General features: G+C 31.9%; 1 non-coding gene across 1 annotated transcript; it reads left to right on the top strand.

The window, feature by feature from the left end:
* On the top strand, positions 1-1,495 carry LOC106798646 (uncharacterized). Its single transcript, XR_005891019.1, has 3 exons — positions 1-849; positions 951-1,090; positions 1,271-1,495. It is a non-coding gene; the product is annotated as an uncharacterized protein (transcript).
* The last annotated feature ends 7,709 nt before the right edge of the window (positions 1,496-9,204 follow it).

Raw genomic sequence — 9,204 nt, forward strand, 5'->3', positions numbered from 1 at the left:
ATGGAGTTTATCTCTAATGCAATGATACTTTCATTCTCAATACTATTGTTGCTACCAAGTACATCATATTCACTATATCAAAAGCCTGAAAATCATATCAAGACAGCTATTTTTGTAACTGGGAGTTTTGAAATGGGACCAGGATCAATTGCAACAAAAACATTTGAGAATATAAAGTTTCCAAGAGGTCATGTTGGAATTAAGAGTTTTGATGCGGAACTAGTTGACCAAGAAGGGAACTCTATACCTTCGTATGAAACATACCTTCATCATTGGTTTGCAATAAAGTACCACCAAAATATTACCATGTCACCTAATCCTAAGCTTCGTCGTCCTGAGGATGCTTTTTTCCAAAGAAACGAAGGCACATGTAATGGTGGCATTCTTCCACATTATTGGGGATTTGGAGTAGAATCACGAGGAACAACCTCAAAAATTCCCGATCCTTTTGCTATAGAACAAGGTAACCCAACAAAAATTAAAAATGGATATGAGGAGAAATGGTTGCTCAACATCATGGTCATTGATACACGTGGTGCACAAGATAAGAAAGCTTGCACTCAATGTAGATGTGACCATATGAATCTCCCGAAGGACTTTTATAATGTCACAAGGGATATACATAACCAAAGATTGACTACAAATTATAAAGGAGGTCTCTTTTGTTGTCAGGACAACTTACAATGCAAGCAAATAGAGGGTTTTCAAGGTTCAAGGAGAATGGTTTCCTTAAGATACAAAATTAGTTGGGTTGATTGGAACATATACCAAATACCAGTTAAGGTTTACATACTTGATTCCACCGACAAAGTGAGGTCAAATGGTTCCAAAATACTTCATGATTGTCTGGTAGATAAGTTTTTCAAGACAGTACTTTATGATAAAACAATATACTTTTCAATCTTATTAGAGTGAGTGAACAAAAGTAAATCTTAATTCCTTGCAGGCAGAGTATACCATTCCAGCTGGTGGTGGTGGTGATTCTCCTCATGTCCAAAAAGCAAACATCCCAATGGAAAATGGAGGTTATCTAATTTATGGCACTGCTCATATGCATTCAGGTGTTGTAAATGCAACTTTATATGGACAGGTGATGAACAATATTTTTCGCCATTCTTATAAACCATTTGTTATTAGTTACGTATTAATTTTGTGAAACTTTTTGTGAATGACTTTTTATTCAATAAATTTTCTAATTCCATATCATTGTAAAAGGTCATATATAACAATGCATCTTCAACTCTAAAATTTATGTTCTCCTACCATTTAGGATGGAAGGACTTTATGTACATCAACACCAAAATATGGAACAGGAAAAGAGGCTGGAAATGAGAAAGGTTATCTCATTGGAATGTCTGTTTGTTATCCACAACCGGGTTCAATCAAGATTCATGATGGTGAAATTTTGACTCTAGAATCTAGATATAAAAATGAGTTTCGTACTGGAGCTATGGGACATTTCTACATCTATTTGGCAGAGGAACTACCACAATGATATTAAAAATGTAATTTTAAATTATTCATGTCCCTTCACTTAGTGCTTTATTTTATTTTGTGATAGTTGGTTCATGACAACATAAACAACAACACTCCTTTTGTCCATATCTCAATACGGAGTTCTTTTTCTTTTCTTTTTTATATTCCATCGTATGGTGCATACAAGAGGAATGAACAAAAGACAATAGAGATGACATAATTTTTTTTCCTTTCAATTGATATTCAAATGTCCGATTGTTTAAAGGAGTATTATGCATTTTGCTCTAAACATGCTTTTTTTATGAACACATTTCAAATTGAACCCACAAACTAATTCTTTAGGTATTTCTAAATAACATATATTTTTTAATTAGTTGTCCTTTTATACTTATAATTATAATTTTGTCATACATTTGGTTATATGCTTGAACATTTTCTCTTACTTTTTAACAAGAAAAGATCAACATTATAGGTCATTAGGAGCATAATAAAGATGATGACAATGACGATATATTAAAAGAATATAGATACATAATTTTATTATCATATTCAAAAATCAATTTAAAAGAGGATATTTTTTTAAGCAAAGGATTGCAAAAGCATCATGATAAAACCCTATCATTCCAATTATGTCGGCACCATAGGGGCAATCAATCATATGCCCGCAAACCAAATTTGTTCATCAAAAAAGGAAATAACAACAAACATAGGAGGACATAAAACCAAATCCATGCAAATAAAAAAAATAGCAAAACCTATAATTAGGCATATTCAACTTATCTTGAACAGAAGTATCAGCAATAAAAGCTTTGGACTATATCCCACCATATGATACCTTGTACATGTAAACCACGATTCGCTATCTATTCATACAATAATTTCGTTCACACAAATATGGGAGTTATGGAAAGAGATTCACTTAGTATATGACAAAAAATTAATCCATCTATTTTGAAACCTCCACGGCACCAGGAGATGAGATTTGAAAACTTGTGCCAATGACAATGAGTCACCTTTCAACCATAATTGATCCGGACCTTTGCCTTGTGCTATTTCAATAGCTAAAAATGCAACTTGCAAATCAGCATGAAAAGCAATTGAAATATCCAAAAGAGTGCGAGAAAAAACCCAAAAAAGCACCCCTAGAATTACGAAAAATTCCCCCACTAGTTGAAGGCCCCAGACAACTATTTGTTGCACCATCAATGTTGCACTTAATCCATCCCTTTTGAGATAACTTTGTGGACAATGTGCTCATACTGAAAAGGGCCACTTTCACACCTAACTTGGTTCCTATTATACCAAATAAGCTAAATGATGTGTACAACTAAAGAAACGTGCACATCCTTGACCTATGAGCTAATTGAATTGCAGCAAGTATGAAACAGGTCCATAGCAGAAGAAAAAGACATGCTACCTTGCAATAAGTGACTAAGCTAGTTCCAAAGCTTCATTGCTAAGGGACATTCCTGAACTAGTTGTTTTGCATTATCAACAACAGCTCCACAATGAGAACAAATAGAGGCAAAAAAAAAAAAACCTACGTTCAAATTATCATCCGTAGATGAACAATCATGAATCCATCTCCAAAACAAAAAAGGATTTTGATGGCAAGATTCCTTTTTTACGTAAGATCTTATGCCAAGATAATGACTGCAAGTTAGTTTGGCAGAAAGAAAACACTCCTTTAAAAATCATGTTTCCTAAATTTGAGGGGATCCAAATGGGTTTATCTATGATCTCTTCTAAAGGAATAATAACAAATTTAATGTCTTCCGCTAGCTAGGAAAAGATAGTGTGAACTCTTGAGGAAGCACCCAACATTTATTCCTATTTAAACCCTTCACCATCGGCTGGAATGAGTTTCGAGTCAACTCTAGAATATTTTGAGTGATTGTTGTCAGTTCTTCAAGCCAATTATCTAGCCAGAAGGAGATGTTAATAAGATCTCCAACTAACCAAAATGAATGTTCCATAAAATTCCAAAAAAAAATCCTTGATCCCTGTCCAAATAGAAGATAAGATATATGATTCCCCAGGAGTACCAACCTTAAGAAATCTAGAATAGCACAAAAAGCTCAAGGCTCATCTGAAGTGGCTAAAGACCAAATTAGCTTCATAATTGCAACCTTATTGATTAACTTTAGTGATTTAATTCAAAGGCCACCCATCTCTAAAGGAGATCACCTTCTTTTTTTTCTCAGGATACTGTGAATAATTTTCTCTCATCAATATCACCAATACAAATGAAATTTTGAAGCCACATATCAAGCATCTTCAATGTAGCTATAGGCCAAGAGTAAATGTGAAAACTATATAACAACCTACTCTACAAAACTGTTTTAATCAATCGTACTCTTCCCATAAAGAAGAGCAAAGAACCCTTCCAGGAGCTTAAAAGAGGGGCACACCAAGATAAGAAAAAGGAATAGATCCTTTAGAAAATCCCAAAACATTTTTAAAAAGGATATTTGAATTTAGAAACACATAATATATCAAATTTTCCTACAAACAAACATTTAGATATAATAAGGAAAATTCATGTCCTCTCAATCAATTTAGTAATTGGAGTTTTAGTAATAGGAGTTGATTTTATGTATGTACACACACATATTTACACATATTTCAAGTGAAAATTAAATTTATTCTCATAAAACATAATTAAATAAATGTTATTTTTTTAGGAGTTTCAATTGAAAATTCCATCGAAATTTATCTAGACTTATGATTTGATAATATAAGAATATACTACAAAAGTGAAAAATAAAAGTCAAGAAATTAGCAAGAATAATGATAGTTGGTCGTCATTAGTTATAACAAAGATCCTTCAAAAATTTAATTAGTTTAAACGTCGTTGATTAAAATAATATTATTTAAATTCAATTTCAAAATGCACAATCAATGAAGCTTTTTTAGAGTTTTAAAAAAATTGAGTTGTACTAAATTATTTCTAGATGTCATAAATTAATATCAGCAAGTCATTAAGTTAACAATATTGTGATTAGCACTTAATTAAATTTATTAGCCAATTTTCATCTTTAGCTGAATTTTCTGTCACCAATCCGCAACCCTCCTTTCAATTTGTGTCCATTTGTATTAATTGACTATGACTGCAAGTCCACTTAACAATGTTTATAGAAAGATTCAAAAATACTTTATTAATTTATTCAGAAAAAAGATGTAAATTTTTTGTATTTCATAAAGGCAATTGTCAATAGAATTTCATGATATATGGAAATAAAAATTAGTAAATACATAACTACTGAAATTTATAAAATTTTAAAGTAAGTGCAAGTTTTAGTATAAAAAATATAGGTTAGGAAGTAAACAATGTGCCATCTTCCATCAAACGACACGTGAAGTGGAAAATGACTTACACCAAGAAAACTGACCAAATGATGTTTGAGGCGGCAAAGGAAATTGTTAACAAGATTGTAAGTCACTTTCAATTGTCAATTGCAATTATTTATGTTTATTGTTTGATTGAGTAAACAAATAAATGTGTTCCTTATAGGATTCCATGGAGGAGCAGGCCTCACAGGATTCCTTTGTCGCCCATGAACGTTAAGATGTACTGACTATTGTCATTGGCCGACCAGAACACCCTGGTCGTGTGCGTGTTGCTGGAGCCGATGTCACGATCAAACAATACTTTGGACCAGCTCCAAGGACCTCCCACACATGTTCGTCCATGGCTCTGAAAGACATGGAGTAGTTGACGCAAAAAATCAGGGACCAGTTGGAGGAGTTGATCACAAAAAAAGTGACTCGACAAGTAATGTTGTCCTTTAGCCAGATGCAACCCCAGTTTCAATCGTAGATGCAATCACAGGTACTCGCACTACCTCCTGAGCCTGAGGATGGTCGTTCAGCTACTCGTATCAGCACAAAGGAAAATGTTGTCATCTGGTTTTGTTCGTTGCATAATAGGCTAGACTTCCTGAAAGGAATTATTATCAGGTCAGTTATATTTTTCAATACATTTACATTAGCATTAGTTGTGAACATCAATATTTTAATTGTGCAATTCACATCCATGTTTGTATTGAACAATGCTTTGAAAGGATTTGACGATACTCCACAAAGTAAATCCAAGGCTACTGCTAGGTGGATTGTTGTTAAAGTAAGTCATTTAAACAATGCTTCTACTTATATTTTAATATTGTGTAGACTAATTTGAAATTAACATTGAATATCTAAATTTCATAATGTATTTAGTGTAATAGACAAAAAGGAAGTACTGCGTGCGAGTATTACGTCATGCACCGGATGTCAACTATAATCTTAGGAAGTTTCAAGAATAATTGGAAAATGGTAATTGTTTAATTCAAATGTATTTCATTTTGTTATAATTGGTATTATATATTATTAACTTATGTTTTATTATATCATGCCATATTTCAATGATGCTAGACCATTGAAACCAAAGAGATTGGAGGCGCTTCGCATCCAACAGGCAAGCTACTATTTGAAAGTTGAAAATGAAACAATTAGTGTTTAAGTAATTCTGCAATTGTAGTGTACTTATTTACATTTTTTACAATTCATGTTATATGCACATTAAATATTTTTTTAATTCATAGTAAATATTCAATTTTTAAGGAATTTCTGCTAAAACTTGTTTAAAAACAGACTAAAAATTATTTCTTGTGGTTCTGCTTTTAAATTTGCAGGTTAATTTAGGGTAACTAAAAAAACAGTAAACACATTGAAAAAATCTAAAAAACAACAACGATTTTTACTAAAAACCGACGTTGATGTTTACAAACAACATCAGTTTTCCCAAAAACCGATGTTAACATGCACTCACAACATCAGTTTTTATAAAATCGATGTTATTGTTGAACATACAACATCAATTTTTACCAAAAGCCGATGTTGGTTATCAGAAAAGAACATCGATTTTTAGTGAAAATCGATGTTGTTGGATGACAACCAAAATCGTTTTTACGAAAACCGATGTTAATATACAAATACAACATTGGTTTTTACATCAATTTTGACTTTTTTGACTTTTTTAATGTATAAGTTAATATGAAGATATTTGACTTTTTTTTATAATTCTTACTATATAACATCAATTTTTTGAAAAAAGAATGTTGTCATTTTTATCTCAACATCGATTTTGGAAAACCGATGTTAACGATATTATTTTCAACATTGGTACTTTAAACATCGATTGATAACCGATGTTGATAGTCCTTAATAATCGATGTTAAAATCCTATTTTCTAGTAGTGGGTAAGCTCATAAAATTATGAAAACCTACACTTAATAATTCATACGTCTAAAATATGAAACCTTAATATTCAATAAAGACAATAGACAAGTTTATAAAGCATATACTTCTACAATAATAGTTATGCCATATATGTAGACTCAACTCCATGGAGATCTCCAACATGTGGACAAATCCGTTTGACGTGTCTCTTAAGCATGGTGCAGCAACAACAACAGGGCGAATCCGCAAAATGACACATGTCAAAGAAAAACCATTGGGGTGACACTAGATATGATCTCAGAGCAATTGGGGCTTCGTTAGGAAATATGTATGTGGGGGTCACCACCACAACATGGAGTTTGTAATGGCTCTGGCTTCATGTGGATTCACACATTTGTATATCCTCAAGGATACCAATGGTATCACCACTAGCCTTCCCAAAGCTTTGTAGGCGTTCCTCGACAACTCACACATGCTACTAAATAATATATTTAACGCCATTGCTTAGATTTCCCATATGTGGATTAGACATATTCAAAGGTATGCCAGCCACCTCTCATGGGTTGGGCCTCTCCACGAAATACTAAGCAAAATTATCACCTTATTCTCAAGGCCTTGAATGACGAAAATCCTTTAGGATTTTTCAATAACTATTTGTCTCACATTTTTTACAATACTAAAAATGTTGAACAATATATGCTAATATGTTTTTGTCTAAGAGACAACTACTAATTATTATCTTATTCATCAAGGATATTAAATCCTAAAATTATTATATTATCTACGTTGCTTAAGAATTTAAAATGTCAAATAATCTGCTAATGGATTTATTAAATAAATATTAGAAAATTCCATTAAAAGGAAACTTAAAAATGATAATTAAATTAATTTACTTCCCCATTTTTTAAAGCCTATTGTAGACTATTCTAGAATATTTTAAATACATAATTCACATCTTTGTGAATAATAATTTCTTTTCCTTTTTTTTCCTAGAACATATCCGGTCACTTTCTCTAGATTTTATTAGGACTATTCTTACTTACAAAGTTCTCCTTTTTCCTATATAGTCACTAAAAAAGAGCTATCATAAAAGGAAACGTTTTAAACTTTAAACAATATGCCTATCTATTTTGAGCACGATTCCTGTTTTCCAATCATTAAACTTATTATTTAATGGTAGTTATCATCATTCTATTTAGAGAGAAAAAAATTCAATTTGCTTTTACTTTTTCTTCTTATAGTGCCTAAGGCAGAGTGATGTTGTGTAACTGTTGCACACTCTTTAAGAATAGGTTTTTAGACAATTTATATATTTATTATTATTTTTATATCGTTTATAATTCATTCAAATAATTACCTTAATATCTAGACTTAAGTTCTCAGTTTACATTCTTTTTCTTTATCATAATATCTAAACTTGAGTTCTTAGTTTAATTTCTTTTTCTTTATCTACCTATGGAAAGTTAAGTATTTTATTCCTTCTGACTTCGTTATCTGTTTTGAACCCATTCAATAGGACTCAAACAGTCCCTATATGGCTCACAATTCTACTCCCCATACAATGATATCAAAATCTCAAATGATTCACGGTTGGTACTTTATAACTTTGCAAGAATAGGCATAATATATATCTATAATAATCTTTCTACTTTAACATGTAAAAACAATAAGCATGTATAGACTTATATAGCTTAGCTTCCATTTCGGGTATCATAAGATCCAAACTTCACGCCAATTTTTTTCCCTATGCGCATAATGATCTCACCAACTCTAGTATGCATTTTCTTTTTCTCTTTTTCCTTGCGAAAACATATTAAGATCATATCTTCTATCACCAAAACAACAACACTCAATATTTTCCTATTTACACTAAGCAACCAATGTAAAGGAGACAAACAAAGAGTCAGCTCCCTTACCTCAAAGAGATGCTAAAAGATAGAGGTTTAGATGAGTGATAGGTGAAGAAATTTATCACTTTGGACAGGGTCTTGAATAAATCATCATTAATTTAACAACAAACCATTCCCATGAACAACATAGAAAATAGAAATGGTTAGGAGAAAGAAAAATGTCCAGATTTGATAAGGGAAAGGGAAGAGAAAGATTAAGAATAACTTACCAATAGTATACATCAAGCGAAGAAAAGAATTACATGTTTTTAGCTTTGGAATACTCCTTGAACTTGAAGGTATGCCTCTGAAAGATCATTTGGATGAGTTAAACTCTGTCTTGCTGGAGCTCCATGACATTGATGTCAAATTAGACGATGGAAAGGATTTCATGACACTTAAGGTAGTCAAGTCCAGTTTCTATTCAAGAAAGCTTCAACACAAAGCTTTTGGAAATGGTGATGAAGTCTCTACCTTTGGATTATTAGTAAACAATTCTACAAAAGGGCAGAAAAAGAAGAAAGGAAAAGGATTCAAGAAGGGAAGAATTGATCCAAATGATATTTGTAATTACTGCAAAGAACCTAGCCACTAGAAGAAAGATTGTCCCAAGAAAATC

Source organism: Glycine max, chromosome 4 (assembly GCF_000004515.6).
Source record: "Glycine max cultivar Williams 82 chromosome 4, Glycine_max_v4.0, whole genome shotgun sequence".
Classification (NCBI taxonomy): Eukaryota; Viridiplantae; Streptophyta; class Magnoliopsida; order Fabales; family Fabaceae; genus Glycine; species Glycine max.